We start from the raw sequence: 26,494 nt of genomic DNA, 5'->3' as shown, positions 1-26,494 counted from the left end.
AAAGAGTGAGGTCTGTAGTCATCAATTAATTCCAGCTTACTGACCAAATTCTTCTCTTTATTGTCTTCTCATCTTAACTTCCAGGTCAGTAAGTCAAACAGAGATTCCTCTTACTTTTATTGTCAGCAGAGGAGGCAGCACAGAAAACACTTTGTTTGGCTTAATCATCCCCAGGATTAGACAAGAGAATCATCTGTCTGAACATCTGCATTTGCAGCTGACTTTAGAATGCAATGGAAGCAGTGTGTTGCCAGTTTGTGAAACTGATTTTTTTCTTACAGGCTCAGCTCCTAGAGTCATATGAAGTGCATAAAAATATCAGCATTAATTTTTTTAAAAATGGTAAATCGCTAGCCTTTATGGTGTTGGTGAAAAACTGGAAAATGACGCCAAAGACTCAAAACCCAGAAGGTAAACGAAGACCCAAACTGTGTTTTTAAAACTCATGAATTTAAGACATTTGCATGATTTTGGGAGGCCTAACTCATACATTTTTGATGATAGGAATATTGGGTTGAGGATCATTTTCACCTGCCCTTTTATTTGGCATGTTTTATATCTTTAGAATAATCATAGAATCATAGAATAATAGGACTGGAAGGGACCTTGAGAGGTCATCGAGTCCAGCCCCCCGCCCTCAAGGCAGGACCAAGCTCCGTCTACACCATCCCTGACAGATGTCTATCTAACCTGTTCTTAAATATCTCCAGAGAGGGAGATTCTACCACCTCCCTTGGCAATTTATTCCAATATTTGACCACCCTGACAGTTAGGAATTTTTTCCTAATGTCCAATCTAAACCTCCCCTGCTGCACTTTAAGCCCATTACTTCTTGTCCTGTCCTCAGTAACCAAGAGGAACAAATTTTCTCCTTCCTCCTTGTGACACCCTTTTAGATATTTGAAAACCGCTATCATGTCCCCCCTTAAATCTTCTTTTTTCCAAACTAAACAAGCCCAGTTCATGAAGCCTGGCTTCATAGGTCATGTTCTCTAAACCTTTAATCATTCTTGTCGCTCTTCTCTGTACCCTTTCCAATTTCTCCACATCTTTCTTGAAATGTGGCGCCCAGAACTGGACACAGTACTCCAGCTGAGGCCTAACTAGTGCAGAGTAGAGCGGCAGAATGACTTCACGAGTTTTGCTTACAACACACCTGTTGATACAGCCTAGAATCATATTTGCTTTTTTTGCAACAGCATCACACTGTTGACTCATATTCAACTTGTGGTCCACTATGACCCCTAGATCCCTTTCCGCCATGCTCCTTCCTAGACAGTCGCTTCCCATCTTGTATGTATGGAACTGATTGTTCCTTCCTAAGCGGAGCACTTTGCATTTCTCTTTATTAAACCTCATCCTGTTTACCTCTGACCATTTCTCTAACTTGCTAAGGTCATTTTGAATTATGTCCCTATCCTCCAAAGAAGTTGCAACCCCACCCAGTTTAGATTCACTGTTTTATTTTAGGATTTTTTTTGTACCTCTGGCATTCTGTTATGGTTAATACATGTCTCTGCTTCAAACACTGTGTAGCCAATGCATTTAGAAAGTGATGCACCTGAGTTTGTCTTATCATACATTCTTTTACTCAAGGGCTGTGTCTAGACTGGCAAGTTTTTCCGCAAAATCATCTGCTTTTGCGGAAAAACTTGCCAGCTGTCTACACTGGCCGCTTAAATTTCTGCAAGAACACTGACGATCTCATGTAAGATCGTCAGTGTTCTTGCGGAAATACTGTGCTGCTCCCGTTCGGGCAAAAGCCCTCTTGCGCAAATGACTTGCACAAGAGGGCCAGTGTAAACAGCACAGTACTGTTTTCCGCAAAAAAGCCCCGATTGCGAAAATGGCGATCGGGGCTTTTTTGCGGAAAAGCGTGTCTAGATTGGCCACAGACGCTTTTCCGCAAAAAGTGCTTTTGCGGAAAAGCGTCCTGCCAATCTAGACGTGCTTTTTCGAAAATGCTTTTAACGGAAAACTTTTCCGTTAAAAGCATTTCTGGAAAATCATGCCAGTGTAGATGTAGCCAAGCAAAATTACCGTTGACTTTAATGGTTTGGGTTTTCTTAAGCAAGCGGAAAATCCCCATTGGCTAATAATACTCAATGCTTGTGCAGCACCTTTCATTTTCAGAGCATCTTGCAGGCATGAACCAGTCTTTGCATTCCCTGCCTCACACCTGGCTCTTGTGATCTCCACTTTGCAAGTGGAGGAACAGGAGCAGGTGGCTAATGCTGACACTTTCAAATATGGCCATTAATCTTAGGCACCTAATTTCAGACTAATCAAGTGTCTGCTGCCAGGCAGGTAGGGAAGGAGATAAGAGTGTTGGCTAGTGTGTGGTGGTATCCCTATCTAGGGAAGGAACTCCTGGAGTTGTAGACTGCATCAGGGAGCAGGTGCCAGCAGCATTAGAGTTGCCAACTTTAGAGGAGAGAGATGGAGAGGGGGGTACCTCACTTCCCTGGTTGGCACTCCTGCCTCTATTCTCTCTCCCACCCCATATCTTCAGCATCTTCTGTCAAACAATCTCTCTGCCCCTAACAATGACTATTACAATTTCCTCATTTGTTTGGTTTGATTAGAAATTTTGTAACAGTATCTCAGTGAGAGTGACACTGAACTGGCTCCAGGATTGCCACTGGGGCACTTGTGGCATGTTTGTTATAATGGATCAAAGGTCTAGCGTTCATCTAGCTTCCTTTGGCATGTGCTGAGGCCCAGCCTGAAACTAACAATTGCGCACATTCTCCCCAGCTATCACCTGCACTTGGGCAAATCAAATTACTCCTCATTTAGAGAAGAACTTTTAAAACTGACTTTGTGTGTGACCAAGGCCTCAATCCTGCAAAGCCCCGACTGTCATTCCATGTTGGCTGGACTGATCAGTGAGCCCACAGCCCTGTTATTGTCCAGGGAAAAGTTTGTATGGGCAAAGGTCTGCTCTAGTGGTGGTGTGGTCTGCACTGACCTTTCATGCTGTTTTTTAATTAGGTCTGAGGCTTTTTAGTATGCAATTGTGTACTTTTAGTTCTGCTCCAAATAAGCATTACCAACCCCCAACACTCAAAAATTATGATTTGACTTGAGAAAAGTCATGATTTTTACTTGCCTGTGATTTTAAATGGTCAGGGGTTATGTTTTCAGACTTTCCCTTGCAGTCAAAAGGGCTCCAGCATTCTTTTTAAATTAAAATTGAGATTCTTTTGTAAATCAGACACCCGGAGCTAAGGCTTCAAGCAAAACTAATTGTGTGAGAGTTGGTGATATTGCAAAATGAAAAACACTGCAGCTGGGGATAAACAGAGGGTGGGGTTTTCACTCACTAGATATTTCCATTCATACCAAAGGAAAGATGATTGATTTCAACATAGCGAGATGGCAATAGCTGCCTTGCAGCTCTAACTCTGAGACTAAGAAGGAGGCTTCCTTCTGCAAGGCTGGGTGAATGCTAGCATGTAATGGAAACTGGACATCGTACTCTGCTCAGAAACTAAGAGCATTTCTTCAGTGATGTCCCCTAAGGATAAAATACATATTAGTCATTTGGCCTAGCAAACAAGCTTCTGCAAAAACAACATTTGAGTTCAATTTCTTATGCAATTCAATGGATCATCTAGATTTCACAGCAGAAAATTGTTATAGGTGAGTCCAAAGCCTTGAATAGCCCTTGTCTGTTTCATGGGCACTTAACAATAAAAAAAGGCTTAATATTCCCCGTCCCCCAGTGGCTTGTTCAATAGCATGAGTACAATGTAAACCACACCTCAGACTAATTTTATGGTGAATAAATGGGACACGATAGTTGCAAAGTTATTTTTGTTTTGCTACATATGCTTCTGACAAGCACAGACAAAAACCAGGTTTCAAATGAGACCTTCACCAGGTTGTAAATGATTCCCTTTCGTAGGGAAAGTGAGTGCCATTCAGAGGCAATACTTTGAATCTTTATTACTGAACTGCAGCTACTTTCCCCTCTCTCCCACCTTCCCTCATTTTAAAAATAGCAGTATACTCAGTCTTTGATAATATAGTGGAACATGTGGATGGAGATCAGACTTCAAAACTCATCCACTAGAGCCCAGTTCATGTTGGGTCATCATCTTGCCATTAGGTTGCTAGATAGTTTCACAAAAAATAGTGAACATGGCAGGGAAAAAAATTGGTTGGGAGGGAAGACCCACCAGATGCAGCAGGGGAAAAATGTCCCCACCAGCCTTCCATCTGAGGAAAACCAGAAAATACTAGTATTTTCTGGATTTTTTTCCCCCTTTTAACTGGACAGAAGACACAATTGCCGGACTGTCCAGGTGAAAACTGCACACCTGGCAACCCTAACCCCATGCAGGGAAGGGATAGCAGGGGGGCTTCCCTTCCCTCCCCCTCTTGCAAGGGATTCCTCTCCCCTCTCCCTCAGCCTTTCCCTCAGGTTCCACATGCCTCCTTAACAGTTAAGGAGGCACTGCAGCCAGTGTAGGGCTAGCTAGGGCTACAAGACACTGCTTCTTTCTGTGGCCAGCCTACTGCAGGGAAGGAGTTCTGGGGCTCGCCCAGATGTGGCCACCCCTTCCTCCTAAATGCACCCCATGCAGGGAAGGGGCTGGAGGTGATTCTCTTCCTTCCCACTCCTGCAAGGTATTCCCCTCCCACCCCACCTTCCCTTCAGTCTTGCATGCCTCCTTAACTGGTAAGGCTCCAGTCTGCCAGAGGCTAGCCAGCCTATTCAGGGAAGGGAAGGGGGCAGGAAGGGGAGAAGCTGACCCTGCTGTGGCTTCCCCTTAGCTCCAAAAGGTGCCGCATGCAAGGGAGCGGCTCAGGGGCTTCTCTTCCCTCCCACTCTGGGAATGGATCCCTTCCCTCCCCTCCCCTCTCATTCTGCTCATGGCAAAAGGAGTTTTGCTGGCAGCCTCTTGAGCCTGGGAAGGAGCGGCAACCTGTTTCACTGCTGCCTGGCTGACATGCCGCAGGGCTCCAGCACATGGAGTTTCTCTCTTTGGCCAGATCTCCTGTGTAGCCTCTCCCATGTGCAGGAGAGGAACCGGACGTATCTAGCTGTACAGCATGGGAGGCTGGGGGGAGTTTTTAAAGTGGCCCCAGGGACACTCCACCCTCTCTCCTGTCAGATGCGCCAGGGGAAAAATGTCCCCGCCGGCCTTCCATCCGAGGAAAAACAGAAAATAACAGACATTTTGCATGTCCGGTATTTTGTTTGCTTTTTCACTGGACAGAAAACACAATTACCGGACTGTCCAGTTAAAAACCGGACAGCTGGCAACCCTATCTTGCCAATCTGTAGATTAGTGTTTCTTAAACTGTGTTCTGCAGCACACTGGTGTGCTGCGAGGCAGTCGGAGGTGTGCCACGGAGAACAACAGAGTTTAAAATGGCTGCCCTTCAAGGGGCAGGCAATTTTTTGTTGCTCAATAACTTCCCCCAACCCTTTTTATCCCTCAAAAAAAAGTCCTTGGTGTTCCTCATAAAAAAATTGTTTGGTGTTCCTCGGTCTTAAAAAGTTTAAGAAACACTGCTGTAGATCACTGCCGTAGACTGATTCTTTTATAACCAGACAACTGAATTGCCCTAAATTCATTGCACTCCTGCCATAAAGTCCACATACGTAGCTTGGTTTGTGTGTGCTCAGTAGAGTTTTGCATACAAATATGGAAAGCAAAACTAATTACAGCTGCAAGGTAGTGATTGTTTTAAAGGCAAAGCCACACAAGTCCAAAGCTGCAAATATCTCAGTCAGACCTCTGAGCCTAGGAAACGTGCTGGTCGCTTCCAGGAGCCACCTGTGGTAAGTGCAGCCTGGAATATTCACCCCTTCCCCCACTCCAACTCCTTCACCAGTGCTGCACCTCCCACTCCAGTACCCAAACTCCCTCCCAGAGCCCACACTCCCTCCTGAGCCCCAACCCTCTGCCACAACCAGGAGCCCCTGCTAATACTCCTTCAGCCAGAACTATTACTAAAGTCACTGGGAGTTTTGCCTGAGTAAGGCACCCAGGATCTGGTTTGGCCCTAAATATTATCCCTGAAATAAATGTAGACAATAAAATAAAGCAGAATCGTATTTCACATAACATCTTTCATACAAACTCCCCCAAATGACCTAAATTACAGAAACAACACTGCAAAGGCATTAGGTCCAGTACACTGACTGTGGGCCAGGCAGGTAAAAGTAACAGCTTCATGGTTACGTTTGTTTCTGTGCAGCCTATGGAGATAAAGCCATATACCATGGTAGGGCAAATTATAGAGGACAAAGAGCAGTAGAGGAAAAGTGGAGGTTCCAATGGGTGCATTGCTGCCTGCCACCTTCCCAGTGAACTTTTCTTAGTTGGGGCTTCCCTGGGGAGCTAGCTACTGAATTTGGCCCATTAGGACAGCAGGACATTCAGTCAGAATTCCACTGATAGAAGGAGAGAAGTTGAGAAACAGAGCAAAAGGTGTTTAATAAAAAAAGTCTACAATGATATGGGAAGGTGTTTCTGGATATCAGGTGCTACAGTCACAAAGTCCCTGCAAATGACCATGCCAGCAATGGAAGACGGCGCATAGAGCATATAAGCAGAGCGGTGTGAATCACTGATATTTCGCTTAGCTTGTTTCAGCTTGACCAAAAGGTTTTGTTCTACTCAGACGAAAACGTTCTTCTGCACCTTTGAGATTTTAACCTTTTATAAAATCAAATTGAAACAGCATTTGAAATGAAAAGTTTCAGAGGGGTAGTCGTGTTAGTCTGTAACCGAATAAACTTAAAAAATAACAAATAGTCCCGCAGCACCTTAGAAACTAACAGAAAAATGTGGATGGTATCATGAGCTTTTGTGGGCAAAACCCACTTAATCGGAAGAAATAGGCTTTGTCCATGAAAGCTCATGATACCATCTACATTTTTTTTACTCTAAGGTACTGCAAGACTATTTCATAGAATCAATCATAGATTCTAGGACTGGAAGGGACCTCGAGAGGTCATCGAGTCCAGTCCCCTACCCTCATGGCAGGACCAAATACTGTCTAGATCATCCCTGATAGACATTTATCTAACCTACTCTTAAATATCTCCAGAGATGGAGATTCCACAACCTCCCTGGGCAATTTATTCTAGTGTTTGACTACCCTGACAGTTAAGAACTTTTTCCTAATGTCCCACCTAAACCTCTCTTGCTGCAGTTTAAGCCCATTGCTTCTTGCTCTATCTCCAGAGGCCAAGATGAACAAGTTTTCTCCCTCCTCCTTATGACACTCTTTTAGATATGTTGTTTTTTAAATTGAATTGAAATGAAAAGTTGTTTCAAATTTTAAAAAAATCAGAATGTTTTATTTAGGAAATGTCAAAATGTTTTGTTTAGATTTTTCAATTGCTTTTTTTCAATTGGAACAACTAGGGAGAATTTAACATGAATTCCTGATGTGTTTTGGTTGCATTGAGTATGCATTTTTGGGGAAAATGGAAAATTGTGCTCAGCTTTAGCTGTGAACAAGGAGGGACAAACAAAATATCTTGGATTAAGTTGAATAAGACACATGCAGAATCACTGAGCATACCTGGACCCCCAAAACACCAGTTGACCTGGTCATCTAGTGTCAAGACTCAATATTTAATATGCAGTCTCCTTCTGTTTTTCCTGCCATAAATTCCTATGCTCCATCAGCTGCGTGCCATGGAGGCGGTGTTCAGTACTACAGCTATGAGCTCCTTATGTCTTGCCCAATTGAACACGCTGGTTCTGCTGTGTTTGTGACCACATAGCAGGGAAAGAGGAAGTAGGATTTGTTCCAGTCCCATAGTGTTGAGAATTCAGCTACCCGTCCAATGTAGTTTAGTTGTAGTGCAGCTTTTAAAAGGTTATTGGCTAAGAGCGGAGCCTCGGCAGCACGAAATGTGCAGTGATAAGTAGGAAACCACACCTTCAAAGACTGCTTCTATTTCAGAATGGCCAGAAACTTTTTTTAATTTCAAGTCCTATAAATAGCATTTGACAATTCAGTGAGACCATTTGCATGAGTCAGGCCCATAGGATTTGGTCTAAAGACCTTGAAGGCAACAATATTAAGTAGCTTGTAGTGCTGTCTGCTTCTAGTTGCATTTATTTTTGGTTTGTGACAGAGCGATGTGGCTTCATAGCAAAGTGCAAGATATACTTTCCTGCCAGTAGAGAGAGAATTTTGCACTGTCCTTCTCTGTTTTGCACCTTAGGTAGCCAGCTACAACTCTGCAAGGGAGATGCAATGCACAGCCTGGCTTGTTAGCATTTCATACCGACTTTGCAAGGATGTAGATGGCTATACTTGGAGAATCAAGCCCTGGTATTTAACTACATGTGAGTTATAGGGGACCAAATGTGATGCTTACACTGAACAGTAGCATTCAGCTAAATTGTTTCCCTTATTTCTTTCAGGGTATGGAGCAGGACTGCATGTAGCAAATATGCAAAGCTGGCACATCCTTTGGAGACAGAGCTGGTAACCCTTCCAAATTGCCTGGAAGCAGTGTTCCCTCTAATTTTTTCCACCTCCTAGTGGAATACATTTTCTTATGTGCGCTAGTATGGAGGTGAAGGGCAATATGTAGGTGATGTGGGCTGTATCACCTTCATATTAGTGCACATAACAAAATTCATGTGGTGTGGTATGGCCAAGTGGTTCTAGGTGTAGGAGGGGGCTCAGGGCAGGGGTAGAGGATTGGAGTGCAAGATCTCTGACTGGGGGTGTGGGCTTCAGGCTGGAGGTGAGGGTTTTGGGGTGCAGGAGAGGGCTCAGGGCTGGATGGCCCCTTAACACTGAGCAAGAGGTTGGGATTTGGACTTACCTGGGTGGCTCCATGCTGGGCCTGTGGGGGGGGGGGGGGAGAGGCCCTTTGCCCTAGCCACAGAAGCTCAGTGGAGCCAGTGGGGAGGGAGTCTTCTCTCCCAGCTGTAGCAGATCTGTGCTGAGCCTGGCAGGGAGCGGGTCCCATCTGCTGGCTGTGGCAGCTCCCTGCTGGGACTGGGACCAGCCATGGCTGGGCTTAATGAGAAGCTGTGCTGGTGCGCAGCTTAGGGGGAAGTTAGGCTGGGAGTCTACCGGAATCTACTTCAATCTCCCAGTCACTATTAAAATCAATGCAGGAGATTTTAATAAGTCAAAAGTCTAATCACTGGTGCAGAAGGGCGGGCTAAGGCAGGCTCCCTGTGTATCCTGGCTCCATGTGACTCCCGGCAATGGCCTGCATGCTCTGCTCCTAGGCATGGGGTGACCAAGGAATCTCTGCACGCTGCCCCTGCGCCCTGCCCTGAGTGTTGACTCTGCAGTGGCCTGCCTGCAGGGCCAGCAAACAAAGCCATTTGGCCACCCCTGAGTCAAGGAGTCAGATGTGCTTGGCCACTTCCAAGAGTTGCCTGAGATCAGTGCAGCCTAGAGCATGCACCCCCACAACCCTTCCTACACTCCAACCCCTTCCTCAGCCCTGAACCCCCTCTGAAACCCACACTCCCTTCTGCATTGCAACCCCCTGCTGCAGTGTGGTGAGAGTGAGGGTGGGGGAGAGCAAGCGATGCAGGGAGGGGGAATGGAGTGAGCAAGGCCAGGGCCTCTGGGAAGGGACATGGCAGGGGAGTAGCCTCAGGAGAGTGGCAGGGACGGGGATGGCATTTGGGTTTGTGTGACTAAACAGTTGGCAACCTTATTTGGGGGTCCCATCGATGTCTGCCAAAACTACGGTTTAATTTTCAAGCAATGAGAAAGTTTGTGGCAATCGACAATAGTTCGTCCTAGCTTTCCTGCGCTCAGGGATAATGTTCCAGCTGTGACTCACTTTACTGTGGTGCTCTCTTACCAAGTCTGCCGAAAGACTAAGGGCCTCCCTGTCTTATGGCACTTAGCTGTGGTGTGAACACGCCTGTGCAGTTACGTCTGTGCAACCCCCTCACACAAAAACCTGGTGGGGTGTGACACCAGTGCTGTCTGTGACTACCTACGTCAGTGCAAACCCAGCCTAACAGGGACTAAAACAGTGGGCCAAATCCACCTTTGATGTTGCTTCATGGAAGCCATTGGAAATATGCAAATGAAGTGGGCCCCAAAGGTCCAAGAGGAGAGACCTGCCATGGTGCAGCTGAGTGAGGCATGCCTATCAATGAAATATCTACCTGTGGCCCCCTACGCGAGAATCTGGGCATCTCACAATCTGCAGTGATCTTCTCAACACCCCTAGGAGGTAGGGAAGTTCCAGTCTCACAAGTTCACAGCAGGGAACTGAGACACAGAGAGACCACATCCCTAAATAAATGCACTTGGGCCTTGTTCTGCTCAGCGCGCAGTTCCTAATCCCCAGGCAGCCTGCCCCCAGGGGGTGCTCATCCCTGAGAGTGGGGTCCAGGCTTCCCATATGGTGCAGTGCCTAAGGAGAGTTAGGAGGGGCTTTTCAAGGGCAAGCTGAGCGGAGAGCAATCTGTTACCCAGGAATGAAATACTTAGGAGTGGGGGGAGGGGCTGAGGATAGACAGCTGATGCTGTGCACCTGGCTGATGGGCCAGAGATAGGCACCTCCCTCTGCTCCAGATTCTAAGCCACAAACCCTCTCCTGGAGCTAGGCACTGAAGCCAGGTCAGCGGTTTAAGTAGCCCATGTCTAAGATGCCAGAATAATCTCCCTGGCTCCTGCTCAATTCCTCTGTCACACTCGGGGTCCCTACCTGTCTTTTGTGAGCCTGCTGGGCTGCCCCTCCACACAGTGGGGAACCTGCACCTGGTCCTCTGGCTGGCAGGGATCCAGTGAGCTCTGAGCACACTTCAGGCTTGGCCGCACTGGTGAGAGAGACTTGCCCCTGCCCTGTTTGAAAATCCTGTTTCAGGGCTGTTGGGAATGTGTCTTGTGGTAGGGCTTTGAGCAACTCATTCCGTGTGGGGCAGAGACTTTGTAAATCCCGACCAATGGGGTTAGGTGGCAGCTGAGTGGTGGCTTTGAAGATGTCAGTGGCACATAAAATAGAAGACTCAGATGCCTGAAGATGCAGGTAGATGCTGGCAGATGAGGAACTCAATGACTGGTCTATGGCATAGGTGCTGGAAGTAGGGGTGGAGGATGCTGCCACACCCCCAGGCTTGAAGTAGTTTCTATCATATACAGGATTTGCAATTTGGTTCAGTGGCTTTCAGCACCCCTAATCTAAGCTCGCACAGGACACATGGTAGTGCAGGGAATTAGCACCTTCACCCCGGCCCATCCTGTCTCTGTAGCATAGCAACATTATTCACTAGTGCGCTGCTGATCATTTTAGCAGGAGCAGCCAATTAGTAATGGGCTGTAGGTGGAATTTGGAGAGACCCACCATTGCCCTGCATCTAACCCTTGTGCATGTGTCTCTTAACAGCAAATGATAATGAGTAAATTGATAACACATAGGGACAGTCTTTGGCAACTACTGCACAAACCCTCCAGAGCTGTGGTTATCTTGTGGTAGGCAGGTGCTATTCTTGCCCTTCATACACCATTCACACTGCCTGCATAAAGTCATATTCATCCTTTTCCTGGCTTTGGATGTTCTGGTATCTCAGATAATCATAGCAACATAAACCTCAGCTTAAACTTCTTCCCCTAGCCTAGTCATTTCCTCCAAGCATTGTCTGATTGACAGGCCATGCCCACCTCTCTGAAAGCCTAGAGTTACTAAGCCCTGTCTGCGAGGAGACACCAGAGTATATTCAACTGTTTTAAGCAAAGTTTTAAGGTGGGATTGCAAAGGTTCTTGGGTGCCTAATTCTTGTTTTTGGGCACCTCTGTGATCCACAGAACTTCTGCTCAGCTGCCACATAACCCTGTAGGCACCTAAAGTCACTCACTGCCTTGATGTTTGCAGGAAACATGCCTTAGGTCCTTTGTTTCTGCCTTTGCCTATGTGCCCTGCTGCGCCACTCCAGGCATCTGGGTACCTATGTCCCAGATTAATTTCTGAACCACAAGAAAGATGAGTGTATGGCTGCCTACATCATGGGTGGGGCCCAGTGCAGTAGGTATGCTCAGAGGCTACCTAAGTCCACCCAAGAGAGCCACTGGGCAGGAAGACCCCTCTATAATCTTTAGCCTAGTGATTATGCTGCTTGGCTATAAAGACATTCTAACTCTTTCTCTGGCTCAATTCATATGTCATCATTCAATTCAAATGGAACAGCTTCAATAGGAGAGATGGAGCAAGCACTACATTAGAGTATCACATAGCTCTATAGTTAAAATGTGCACTAGAGGGGTGGCAGAGATCTGTATTCAGATATGTTCTCCTACATTCCAGGTGGGTACCCTAACTACTGGGCTAAGGGCTGTTCTCTTCCTTCTCAACCCCCTCCCCCCCGCCTATTTTGTGTGGAGTTAGGCAGTCTGTCACACCTATTAGAATAGGATCCATATGCCATTTGAGTGGTGCAGGAACTCAGAGAGAAGGGCACACACTTTATTTGTTGGCAACTCCTACAGGCTAATTTGGGTAGTTCCCACCTAATGTGCTGACTTTGTGAATCATGGTGGTGTTCCTGTGATTTTTCTAAATACTTAAAAGTCAAGTGTCATTAGAACCTGAGTCATATTTGTGGATTTGGGTCCTAGATCCTACTATAGATGAGTGAAGTAACAGTAGAGCCCCACATCTCTGTGCAGAGTTGTAGGTCCTGCCACCCCGCTATAGCAAACACTCTTTCCCTACTTGAATCTCTTAATCAAATCCGATTGACTAAGCAATAGTCTTTATAGCACACCCCTCACAACAGTGTCTATGCTCCACTATAATTCTACACCAATTACTTCTATAGCTGAATAATCTGGAACTCCTGTATGTACAATTCCTCAGCAAGAGCATAGAATTTGATTACAGTAGTGTATGCTGAGTTTTATGGGAAGGCCCTATGAAAATATCCCCAGACTGTAGCTACTATTTCACTTGATTATAATGTGGAACAAGTTTAAGTAGATCTAAGGGCTGAATTTTACTCCACCCTATTTTTTCATGATGAAAGAAGTTGAGATAAAGCTGAGTCATAATTAGGCTGACCTATTTATGAAATATCTTCTTTATTAATTAACCAAAAATATGAGCCAAGTAAATTACATGTTTGTAATTTCACTGTACGTGGGGGTTTTCAACCTTGAATTGACCCTATCATTTTAATCAGGACAATTGGTGGAGTAGCAATGAACCAACATGAACAAATTGCTAAGAAAATGTACTCTGTTCAGAATTCTTTAGGTGTACCTTGAAATAATAGGAATCAGAGTGAATTAAGATCATGTTAATGGATCTGCCATAAATATTTCTTGGGGAATTGCCATAGAAATCAATGGACATTCCTTTTTTTTCCATTTGAGTATTTGTATTTACTTTAAGTGTTCAAAATCAGAAAGTAGGGGATGAGATGGCGACGAGACGCTACACAGTAAGGAGAGGACAGCACACAACAACTTCTATTAATTATGGGCCTGACTTTCAGCTGTTCTGCAAAACAGAAGCCCTCTGTAAATATCAAGGTATACATGTTCACACCACTATGGTGAATTTTTGTTTTTTACTCCTGGGTACCATTTCAATAACACAAGTCAAAATAAGACCTAATGGAAGGCCTATCTAATTGGTGACTCTGCCACTAGTTTTTATCCAATTGTGCCTCTAACTATTAGTCTGTATTGTAGTGATACAACAGCATTTGAATCACTCCCTTTTTGCCATCACTACTACAGTAATGTGCAGCCAAAATTCAAATGCCTCATCAAATAGGCAGTGAAAATCCATACAAGTGTGCTGTTATCTTTGTGCTGTTACTTTAACAACAAAAATCTCAAACTCTCAATCCTCGTGGATGGACTGAGTTCCAGATTTGGCTCCTTTGACAGTAGTGTTGGCTAAGGTTCCTCTCTTTCTTGGTTTCCCATTCTCTGTTTCTGCCGGGTTTTCCTTTTCCCATCCTTTTTCAGATAATGTCTTGTAATTACAACTACAGCAGAATCCTACAACTTAACAGAAAGGGGGAATGTAGGCATATGTGTGTGTGTGGGGGACCCTAGAAAGATGATGGGGTAGAGAATTTGTGTACATTAGACACTGTCAGTCCAGTTATTAAAACGTGAAATGCTTAAATATACATCTCATTAGGTGCACGTTCAGAGTCAGCACACTCTTAATCAATAGGATCCTTCCTACATGCCACAATCCACATTTTCATGGATAGTCTCACTGATTTGAGAACTTGAGCTTCCTCTTTTCTCCTAGGTTGTCTCTGGTCTCACTTATACAGCTATCAGGCCCTGTCTGTATTTTTCCCATTGTTTCCTTGCCCTTTTGCAACAGTATGTGCCTGTCAGTACTAAAACAGCTCTCAGATCACTGCACTGCAAGCTCTCCAAAATCAGTGTCTTATTTGTAGCGTCCCCAATCTCTACTTACTCAGGAAATAAGAGTCTAAATATAGACTCTCACATCACTTTTTCATCTGTTCCCCAGGGCCAGAGCTCCAAGAAACTGTAACGTACAGAAGTGATGTCAAGGGTTGAGATCAGCAGGGTACATTTGAAATGCTTCAAACCACAGTGCAACCAGCTCTGCTGTTCTGAAAATCTTGTAAAAAAGGTGGAGGAAAATGAAGCAACAAGCATTTTCTCTTTTTTTTTTTTCAGAAGCAGAAAGCCATTGCCCCTGGGATTAAACACAAAACGTGTGTGTTAGGGCAGAAGGAAGAAGACAAAGATTAAAATGTAAGTGCCACTTGCTTTAACACGTGAGAGTTTATATCCGTGAGATCAGAGGCAATCACAACTCATAAAAGAACCATAAAGCATACCTGGACAGGCTTGGAACTAGACATAAATCCCAAGCCTAGAATTTACCATGCCTCTCCATACCCACAAACCTGAGGTGTTCAATAGATCATGTATCTAAGAAACATCTGGAAATTTTAGTGGAGTGTCATGGCCTACAAATAGATTAGAAATGCAGTGAGATTTAATCAAGCAGCTTTTCAAAACTGCTGCAGTTTAGTACTGCAGAAGAGGCATTGATAAGCATTCTCTACTGCAGACAGCAGGCGAGAAGGAATGATACAATGGCATTTTAGCTCATTTGGAGAGGCAGGTGCACAGTCTTTTCCTTGGATAATGCTGAAGACTGCAAATCCCACCAACAAGAAAGGAGCTAAAAACCAATTACTTCATTTGGTTACTATGGAGATGGACAGCAATATAAAAACTCTATGATAAAACAGATAGAATAGGCTCCAGATCTATGTTCCTTGTATACAGTAATCACTCAGGAGCATGAAGGGCAGAACTTTCAGCAGTATCCCCTCTTCATAATAATGAAAGAGGGAAAAGTGATTTTTATCTCAAGAAGACCAGATCACAGGAATTGATGCTAATGCTGAAGATGGTTCCACCTGCTTAGGTGTCACAGTGTTTGTAATCAGTCTCTTTTGGTTATAATCACTTGAGGCCCAACAATTATCATAATGGCATCAGTTCATAGCTCATAGGAAGAGAATAGTACATCTCAGCTTATGGGACTGATGGAACTGATAAGGATAAGGTAACTTTGAAAGGTGAGAGGCTGAGACCATACCACTAACTGTAACTGTGCAAGCATTGAAGCTCTCTTTTCAGCAGCTGCTTCATTAAAATTTGAGCATGAAGAAGAAAACATTCCATGGATCCTGGATCAGTTGAGGTCCAGGAAGGGGGGGACCTGAGAACGTTTTGTCTTTATAATACACAACAACCAAGCTGTGCATTTTCACACACATCTGGATAGCTATAAAGGCTCTGTGGGACTGGTGGAATTTTTTGAGCAGCCTGATATTTCAAAGTGGAGCTCAGATTTAAGTGTTTAAAAATTACAAAAAAAAAAAAGCAATGAAAACAGTTTTCCATAGTCAAGGGTATTATCTGCTATTCCTGGTGTTTGGCTGAGCGCTGAAGTGCTTGGAGAGGTTTTGGCATGGGGATGTGTGTGGTTTATAGAATGAGGCACTGTTTTTTATTTTCTGTTGTAATGGCTGACTGGCCTTATACTTTTCAATATCCACTTTTTCATGATGGTGGAGGTGGTATCCCAGGGGGTATGTCTAGACTGCAGAGTTTTAAGCTCTGCCACATCCAAGGAACACGCCTGCTTTTCTGAAAAAAAAAATTCAGAAAAGCAGACTTGTTTTTTCGGCATCTCTGTAAACCTCATTCTACAAAGAAGGGATATTCTGAAAGGGCTTTTTTCCTGACATTTGGCCCAGTGTAGACAGGCCGTCAATTCAGCAGAGAGCAGTATGCTACTGATTAAGGACTCCAACAGACTTTTTTTCTAGTGGACCAAATATCAGCTTATTTAGTTCTATTCAGGTTTCATTACTGTATCCATTCCCATAGCATCTGAGCTCTCATTCAGAAACTGGAAAATTCCCCATAGACATCAGAAAAAACTCAAGTCCCTACTAAATTTTTTGTAAGCATTTCTAAGGCTTCCATTCCTTTTAGTGACTTGGAGCTACCAGCAAAATACCTAGAAGTATTTGGCTGGTGCGTTCTGACTTGTCCTCCCTGAATCTCTTCTGCTCCAGTTTGCTGATGAATGGTGATTTTTACCTAACTCCTGAAATAAAAGAAAGACGAGCTTATTTTCTTTTGCCTTTTGCAGCTGGTGTGAAAAGGAAAAAAACCCAACAACATTGGTTACATTTTGCAATTTAAAGTGCTTCACTCAGCTTACATCAGCACTACTCTGTTTAGCTCCAGATGGCTTCAGGACTTTCGGAGGTAAACACACAATGATAAAAAATTATGATTTATGCTGAAATTGAAGGAGGGAGAGATACACTGAGAGACTGAAAAGACACAATTATTTCCTGTATGTCAGAGATGAGAAGAGGAAGAAAGAAATTAATAGACATTGATTATGAGAGGTAGGGAATCAGATGCGCCTTTGTATTTTGTTTATAATGAAATTAAAGAGCTATAAATATCAAATGACAAAACCCAAGGAAATATTCCATTTTAACCTGGATTTAAAACCTGTGTGAATAGCACTAACATTGCAGCTCTGCACAATAAATTCTAGAGGTAATTCAAACCTCATGATTCAGGTTGTGGGGTTCAAGAAAGAATGCATTGGCCAGTTCCATTTCCTGGTTTATTTTTGGCTTTTATTTAGATGTTATGCTACTGTTGGAGGAAAGATCCCAGAGGGGATGGCAATGTAGCATGATCCATTATGGAAGCACCTATTTAATTATGCAATGTGTTGTTGAAAAATAAACTAATGTGCCTGTAGGTTGGTGTAACTATGCTTTGTCTCTGAGCTCTTAGCTTGTAAAGTTTGTTTAGCCAGAATAGCTGTCAAACAGCTACACTAGAGGTTACGTACTGGGAGAAAAATGTAGTGAGGAGATGGTTTGGTTTGGATGGAGCTAAAAGAATATAATGCAGAAGACACAATTTAACTTACAGAGTTTTTCCAAGTGGAAAGAAAGCAGTGAATATGGGGGAATAGACATGCTTTATTATTGGTTTATTTTATTTTATTTTTTATTTAAAAGAGATGCTGCCTCAAAACTTCAGGACCTTTATGACTAGTTAAAAACAAGAAGAGCAAAAATACAAAATACTTTACTGGCCAACAAGACTGCATTATGCACCATAACAAAATAAGAACATAAGAAGTGTCATACTAAAGGTCAAGAGAACATAAGCTATGAGGGAAGACTGAAAGAATTGGGCTTGTTTAGTTTAGAAAAGAGAAGACTGAGAGGGGACATGATAGCGGTTTTCTGCTATCTAAAAGGGTGTTACAAGAAGGAGGGAGAAAATTGTTCTCCTTGGTCTCTGATGATAGGACAAGAAACAATGGGCTTAAATTGAAGCAAGGAAGGTTTAGGTTGGACATTAGGAAAAACTTCCTAACTGTCAGGGTGGTCAAACACTGGAATAAATTGCCTAGGGAGGTTGTGGAATCTCCATCTCTGGAGATATTTAAGAGCAGGTTAGATAGACATTGTAGAAGCTGTAGAAACCATTTTCATATTTAGCTAGAAGCCATCTTGTATATCAGAAACCATTTCAGCTTTTCTCTCAAGCACGTAGACCAGAGTGAACTTTCTGTCACCCCGTGAGAAGAGGCCTACAGGATGGGCTATTGGTATGTGTTAATTGGGCTGGTTGGGACAGGAGATGTACTCCCTCGTACCTGTCCGCCATCTTGTTGATAAGGTTTGGTTTTTCCAAATTTAATTGCGGATTTCTGTAATTGGATGCCCTGACGTCAGACTGTTTGGCTAAGGGTATAAAGATACTAGGATTGATTGTATTAGTAGCCTTACTGGGTCTGGCTCTGCTGTGACCACGTTTGGCTCATGCTGTGCTTTATTAATTAATAAAGCTGTTTGTTAGCTGCCTAAACACAGAGGAGCGTGTTTTTGCTTCGACAACATCTATCAGGGATGGTCTAGACCAGTGTTTCTCAAACTGTGCTCTGCGGAGCCCCAGGGCTCTGCGAGACCTCTCCAGGGGCTCTGCGAGGTTGACAAACTGGAAAGCCTTCAAAAGCATAATTGAGAATTGCCTCAAACTGACGCAATTAATGCACACCACTGGGGCTCTGCATACATTTATACACATGTAAAGGGCTCCGGAGCCCAAAAAGTTTGAGAACTGCTGGTCTAGACCGGGCTTGGTCCTGCTGTGAGGGCAGGGGACTGGACTCGATGACCTCTCAAGGTCCCTTCCAGTTCTAGTGTTCTATGATTCTATACTAGATCAGACTAGAGATCCAACTAGCCTAGTGTCCTGTCTTCCCACAGTTACCAATGCCAGGTGCCTCAGAGGGAATGAGCAGAACAGGTATCATCAAGTGATCCATCTCCCCATTGCTCATTCCCAGTTTCTGGCAAACACAGGCTAGGGACATCATCCCTGCCCCTCCTGACTAACAGTCTATCCTCCATGAACTTATCTAGCTCTTTTTTAATCCAGTGTAATATGCAACAAAATGTAATAACTTGCATAGTATCCAGTTACCTGTGAGCCCATTGAAGATAATGCTTCGGAATCAGTCATGCCAAACCCTTCAACCCACCACTAGTGTCCACGCTAAAGTTATTTCGAAATAACTATCTCAAAGTTAGCATTATTCCTCATGGAAAGCAGTAGTAGTTATTTTGAAATACCAGCCTGGAAAAGCCTTAGAAAATGGTGGTAGACCTTGCAGTAGGCAACAATCAACAAATCCAAGTTGTCTTGGACTACGATGGGAAGTGCGTTCCACAGTGAAGGACCTCTGATACTCTCCACTCTGTGAAGCTCTTCCACACTATGAAGGGAAGAATGTAGCATCAACTCATTGGCTGTGTCTAGGCTGGCAATTTTTTCCGCAAAAGCAGCTGCTTTTGTGGAAAAACTTGCCAGCTGTCCACACTGGCCACTTGAATTTCCGCAAGAACACTGACTTCCTACTGTCTGAAATCAGTGCTTCTTGCGGAAATACTACGCTGCTCCCGTTTGGGCAAAAGTCCCTTTTGTGCAAAGCTTTTGCGCAAAAGGGCCAGTGTAGACAGCTCAGATTTGTTTTGCGCAAAAAAGCCCTGATCACAAAAATGGTGATCGGGGCTTTTTTGCGCAAAAGCGCGTCTAGATTGGCACCGACACTTTTCCGCAAAAGCACTTTTTGCAGAAAAGTGTCCATGCCAATCTAGATGCTCTTTTCTGCAAATGCTTTTAACGGAAAACTTTTCCGTTATAAGCATTTGCGGAAAATCATGCCAGTCTAGATGTAGACCTTTAGTGTAGTTTCCTCCCTTCTACTGTGTTTTTTTTTCTCTGGGAAAGGGTCATTGGGACCTTTGGCCGAGCTCCTAATATGAATTTAAGTATCTAACTCATTGATATCAATGGTAGTTAGATGCCTAAACCTCTCTGAGGATCTGGGCCTTACTAATTAATTCATCAGATTCAGTTAATGTTATCCTTCTTTCTGATAGCTATTGAATGGAAAAGGAGGTGTCAAATGAGTCTCGGTAGTTCCCCCTAGAAAATCCACCTCATCCTGTAATGGAGACAGTGCTGTTGCTCCTATAATTCCAAAGGATCAAAAAACACCTTCCACAAAACAAACAAACAGATAAAAAGAGAGACAAGGGCCCAAATTTAAGCTATAATGTGGCAACACTTTTCGCAGAAGCAGCACATTTCTAAACACCAAGCTCCACCCATAAAACACAAACACTAAGGAAAACAAGTCAGCTATTAGTAAAGGCTTGAAACTGGCAATATAATGCTAACTTTAAAATGTACCATTCAGAAGCCCGTCCTGATGTTAGGGGTACAGCGGATATGGAAATGTGTAAAGCTTTGCGAGGTGTTTGAACTATGTACAAAGTACCTAACTTGTCATGAACTGTTGTCACTAAGGGCATGTCTACATTGGGAAATTATTTTGAAATAACTTATTTCGAAATAACTCCCAAAATAATTTTGAAATAGCATGTCCATACTATAGGGAAGCCTCAAAATTAGTCTGAGGCAGGCTCCGTTAACGTGGATGCGCTACCTCAACTTAGAGCCCTAGGAAGCGCTGGGGAGGAATTAGTTTGAATGACTCTGGGAAGAAGTTATTTCAAAATAGCAGCACCAGAGCATCCACACTAATGCTGTTTCGAAATAACGATCTCAAAATTAGCGTTATTCCTCATGGAAAGCAGTAGTTATTATTTTGAAATACCAGCCTGTTTTTTTTTTTCCAAAATAACTGGCATGGTAGTGTGGATGCTCTGCTTGTTATTGCTGAGTTTTGGTTCTCTTCCAAGGGCTCTTATGTGTCTCATCACAACATATTGTCCTTCAGTTTGTACTGCAACTTCCTTTAGATAATCAATCCCCCACCTCTTGTATTTCCTCTGTAAATTTGAAGAAGTTCCCAATTCTCTCTGTTTCCTATCTCCTTTTGGCTCTTGCTTGCATTTGTTATTCCCTAATATGTTTGCTAATATGTATTACCTTGTTACCAGTGTTCTCTCCAAGCTCAGCTTAACAGGTAATTAATCAGCCCCGCCCAGTCAGAGGCTCAGGGCTCCATGCTGAATGACTGGGTTGGGCTGATTAAACTGGGACAGCTTCACAGGTGATTAGAGGGAACACTGCTTGTTACTGTCTATTGCTTTGCCCACCTGGTATCAACTCATATGATGTAATCATTTTACCTTTCTTATTTCCTCCATACACTAATCATATAAAAAGCAACTGAAAACTCTGCCTCCATTTGTAATGAGCACATCTGTTCTTCTGCTCTGCCTATGGAAATGGAGCTTCATGCACTTTCGAGGACCAGAGGAAATTGTCTGCACATCCATTCTGTACATTTTTATTGTTATTACACTGACTCACTTGCATTTCAAATGCATTATGTTTTTTAAAAAAATGCAAAAGAACTCCAGAAAGAGCTGAATTGCATTCCCCAGACTTTTTTTGAAGTCCTTTTAATTAACAGCCAGGTAAAAAGGACATTCACATACCTACCAATCCAGAAATATTTCTCTCTCTCTCTCAATACATTTGTCCTCATATTTCACCTATTCTTCTTATTCACTTATGGGAGTCAATCAATGTTTATTAATCATGTAGTCAAATACCAATTCATTACATGAAGGTACACTAAAGACAAAACATCCCACCCCCTCTGGATCTCTAGTTAATTTTCCTGCCTATGCTGGATACAGTTCCTAGATAAAGGATGTTTCAGATAATAAATGCTAAATATTAAAGTATGTGAATTAAAACATCACGAGGCAGACCCTCAACTGGTGTAAAGTAGTATTGCTACACTGTGACGTTTTGACACTTTATATTTATTAGTAAAGGTCTAAAGATTACTATTATTGAGATAATTAACAGCTTATTTTGTTACCTCTGACTCAGTCAATTTGGGGTGGGATCAGAGGGTAGAGACAAACGGTCCACGCCATAATCCACTTGATCATCTTCAAATATGTCACTGGATCTAGGGCTTCCCAAAGGCTTTCCAGATGGGAGAAGGGAATCTGGAGCACCCCATCCCCCATAAAATTAATATTTTTATAAAATGCCCCAATGTGTGTTAATTTTCTCTGTGTTGTAGAGAAAGGGACTGAATGATGTAAGTTATTTGCTGTATTTTTAATTCACAAACGATGGAACCATTGGCTTTCAGTGGGAATGACTTTTTTCAGATTAAAGGAAAACTCAAATACGAACTAAGAAAAATAAGGAGGGAGAGAGAGCAAGAGAGAGCACACAGGGTGTCACCATTATAGCAAGCGCTCTTACAAAATGGCAGCAACCCCTGCAGACTTGTAAGCATTCAAAGGAGCACAGATAAAAAGATAATGGTTACTAAGTGATTGCCATGAGTTAGTCCTAGCATGAAAATGTCTTTTTTAGTTAATTCTCTCTGCTCAAAAAAAACCCCCAACAAATGGTCTGGTAGCACTTTATAGACTAAAGAAATATGCAGATGGTGTCATGGGCTTTCGTGGGCACAGCCCACTTCATCTGAAGAAGTGGGCTGTGCCCACAAAAGCCCATGACACCAGCTACATGTTTCTTTAGTCTATAAAGTGCTACCAGATCATTCGTTGTTTTTTCTGTAACAGACTAACTCGGCTACCCCCTGAAGCTACTCTCTCTGCTCAGACACCCTTGATATCAAAGTGCCAGTTCTAGCTGTGCCAGGAGCAGAAATCAGCAAAGCTCTGGCAATCACTACTAGTGCTATTGTGCATGTGTATTAATGGACAAATGGTGAATTTATTCATGATTTTGAGGAGTGTCTGATTTAGAGAAAACAAGCTAAAAGGTTGGATTCCACTTTGCAGCTATTAAATCTCCACATACGTGACTGGAGTAAAGCCAAGCAACTGTGAGCTGCTGTTTGAAGGAAGTTCACAAGGTGACTCTGAGCCCTGCCAACACAAGTGTGAAGACCTGGTGTTGTTTTCAGAGCTGTGATAAAAAAATAAGGACATATGGTTCAAGGAAGTAAAAAACATCCTAAAACTCAAACATAATGGTCTTAAAATGTGGATTTCAGTGAAGAGTTAAGTAGAACTAAATTGTAGCTATTCTGAAAATCTATCATTTCATGGTTTCCTTGAATTTCTCTTGGCTATTGCTGTATCCACTTCTTGTCACACAGCTGAACTGTAAACACTTTGGGTATGTCTACACTATGGGACAAGGTTGAAGTAAGATATGCAACTCAGCTACATTAATTGCGTAGCTGCCACTGTCTTCGACTTCAGCTTCGATCTTCTCTATAGAGTAGATGTACCCTTTGGGATGGGGGCTGTCTTGTTAGATATGAATAAAGTGTCTAGCACAAGCAGGTCCAAATCACTGACTGGGGCCTCTAGGTTCTACTCTACTGCAATACAAATAATGCATAAATAATGGCGTGACTATCATCACTCTGTAGTTAAGACTGAATCTGAGGCCTTGTCTACATTAGGACGTTAAAGGTTTTCCTTAGACCTTGTCTACGCACAAGTAGTCTGTTTTAATTAAACTGGTCTAGTTTAATTGTTATAAAGTTCTGTGTGGGCACTCATTTCAGTTTCAGAATAAGGCATTTTGGTTTAGCTAAACTTGTTTCTAAATGACTTAAACTAAGTTGAATTAAACTGGTTTACATACAAAAAAATCCTCCACATAGCTTTTTGCATTGATTTAACTAAATTAGATTAAATTCACATCTTAAATTAAACTGGTGCAATTATGTGTGTAGACAAGCTCTTAAGATGTGATTTTAAAACTGATTTTATTAAACTGGTATAAAAGACTGTGGATACTCTCTTTAGTTTAAATTAGGCTTAGTTGACAGACAAACACTACAACTCTTTTTGGAAAAAAAGGCAATGTCTACAAGTGCTAGCACATCTCGTCTAGACTAGGATTTAAAAGTGGGTTATAAAATCATGTTACCTCATTTGATCTAAAATTCTAGTCTGCACAAGGCAAGTTGGGCTTCAGTATCTGCTTAGCACAGCTTTGACAAGTTCTGTTTAAGTACAACTTGCCTTGTATTGACTAGGGTTTTAGGAAGTGTTAGATTGTGCCTTGGTAAGTAGCAAGCTCTCAGTCATGTCACACATTTAAATCCTAATCTAGACAAAGCCTTAGAAAATAGCATGGTCCTACCAGTCTCATTACTTTAATAAAAAATTGCACAGGATTTGCAAGACCTGCATGACTTTTCATCGTGAAACAAAATATGGATTAGTATGGATTTTAAGGGGTTAGGGCCATGTCTGCTCTTAGTTACACTCAGGCCCGCTGATGGGAGAGGGAGGGCAATTTCCCTGGGGCCAGGAGATTCAAAGGGGCCCAGAGTTCCCAGCCACCACCACTGCTACTGCAGCAATGGAGACTCCCCTTTGAATTGCCACGGGAAAGCTGGAATGTTGCTCCATGAAACTCTGAGGACTGGGGGATACGGGGAGCACGGCCTGGTATGGGCAGCACTAAGGGCTGACTGCCCTCAGCCCTGCCCTTTCCATTGCATGGAGCCAGCCCCACCCCTATCCCCCGCTTTGCCCTATGGTGGCTGTTGGCCTTGCTGGTTACACTAGTCTAAATCCACAATAACTCCAAACTGGGAGCAGATTTTAGCTCTGAGGAGATACCAATCTACTGGGGGAGGGAAGGGTGATACACACATCTCAATATTAAATTACAAGGAAGATACTTTAGTGCACTCACTAGGAAATCATCTTTACAAAGAAGCAGCCATATTAATTTAATTTTCATTGGGAACATGGGGAGTGAGAGAATTAATATTTGCCAGAGGGAAACATGTGGTGAGGAAATAAAGCAATGAGATTTCTGGAAATTTTTGTATGCTTTTCATAGAATCATAGGGTTGGAAGAGACCTCAGGATGTCATCAAGTACATCGCCCTGCTAGAAGCAGGACCAATCACAACTAAATCATCCATCCAGAGTTTTGTTAAGCCGGGACTTAAACTTCTAGGGATGGAGATTCCACCACCTCCCGAGGTAACCCATTCCAGTGCGTCTCCACCCTCCTAGTGAAATAGTTCTTCCTAATATCCAAACAGGACCTCTCCCACTGCAACTTGAGACCATTGCTCCTTGTTCTGTTATCTGTCACCACTGAGAACAGCCTCTCTCCATCCTCTTTGGAACCCCCTTCAGGTAGTTAAAGGCTGCTATCAAATCCCCCCTCACTCTTCTCTTCTGTAGACTCTTTCATCACATGAGGAGCCCTCTGTCTGCCACCTTCTTAAATTAAAAATATGATACACTTTTTAAAACTGTTTGTGGAATGCTTGAACATTCAGGCATTCTCAAATATTTTACGATGTAAAGTTGCATTGAGCTGCATTGTAAAACAGTAGGTTTATCTTGGTGTAAGCATGCACTATATGCCAGCCAGACAGCGGGTTCTGCATCAGCACACATTGTTAGAGGTCCTACACAAAGAATGGCTTCTTTAAATTGTTCAGTTGCAGATAACTGAAAGCACATATATATGTGATGAAATCTGTTCTTCTGGGATCTAAGTTATATGGCTTCAGAACTGATGGATTTTACTGAAATCAATGGCATTTTTACAGGGGCCATGGACTAAACTTTGCTTTCAGCTACCCCAATGAAAATATGGAATTATTCCATTGGTTTGCTCAGGATTTATTCCAGTGTAAAGTACAAACTGCAATTGTCCTCGATTCTCCTCTCACATAAGTCTTATAGCATCGTAACTTAACTGACCTCAATGGAGATATTCCTGATTTATGTCCGTGCAAGTGAGAAGAGGGTCAGGCTCTGTGTATTTTTGGTAAATACCGTATTTTTCGCAATTAAGCAGCAATTGTACCAAGTGATATTTAATCAATAAATTGAGAGATTTTTTTTTTAAAGACACATCATTAAACAGGGAGAGTGTTCTCATCATGATGCACAGGGATTTAGGTCTGTAACTCCCTGCGCATCTGTATGCTAATAGACTCTACAGATCATTTTTGCATCAGTCGACTAATGCATCCTACTGCTGCTGTCGCTGGAAAGCACCTTTCTCTTCAAGAGAGAACTGTTACAACAACATAGGTGGAAGGGAGAGGAGCCTGGAGTTCAGACTGTGTTCTGAGGACTGGATGTGTGCACACAGGTACCTGTGGTTTCACAGGCTGCCATCAGAAGTCAGGATTTGAGCCTAAGAAAGGAGGAAGATCACATTAACAACCACACAACAAAATTACTTTGATCCCTGATTGGATTGTCTTACTGAAATTGAGTACTTAGAAAATATCATTCCTTGAACAATAATTGAGGCCCTACAATGCAAGCACCACGAATGTCACTATTTTGTCTGTCTTGTTTCACATCCTGACCAGTTTAATGCAATATAAATCTTTATTCAAAACTACAGACAAAAATTTCCCTTCCTTTCTATTTCTTTTTGTTCTTTTGCCTTTTTTCTGTTCTCCGCTTATTCTTGGAAACCCCCC

General features: G+C 43.0%; 1 protein-coding gene across 2 annotated transcripts in view; it reads left to right on the top strand.

Moving 5' to 3' along the window:
• Positions 1–19,565, top strand: part of PLEKHF2 (pleckstrin homology and FYVE domain containing 2) — a 71,280-nt gene extending 51,715 nt beyond the window's left edge. Inside the window, exons 1-3 of one of the 2 annotated variants that reach the window (XR_012901311.2) lie at positions 6,927–8,469; positions 14,641–14,718; positions 16,643–19,565. The gene's annotated coding sequence lies outside the window, so the exon portion shown is untranslated. Of the gene's footprint in view, positions 1–6,926; positions 8,470–14,640; positions 14,719–16,642 lie in introns of those variants that run through there. The other variant, XR_012901309.2, reaches the window with a different exon arrangement.
• Positions 19,566–26,494: the final 6,929 nt, after the last annotated feature.

This window comes from Pelodiscus sinensis, chromosome 2, assembly GCF_052426305.1.
Source record: "Pelodiscus sinensis isolate ZL-2025 chromosome 2, ASM5242630v1, whole genome shotgun sequence".
In the NCBI taxonomy this organism is placed as follows: domain Eukaryota; kingdom Metazoa; phylum Chordata; order Testudines; family Trionychidae; genus Pelodiscus; species Pelodiscus sinensis.
This window is presented reverse-complemented; position numbering and strand designations above follow the sequence as displayed.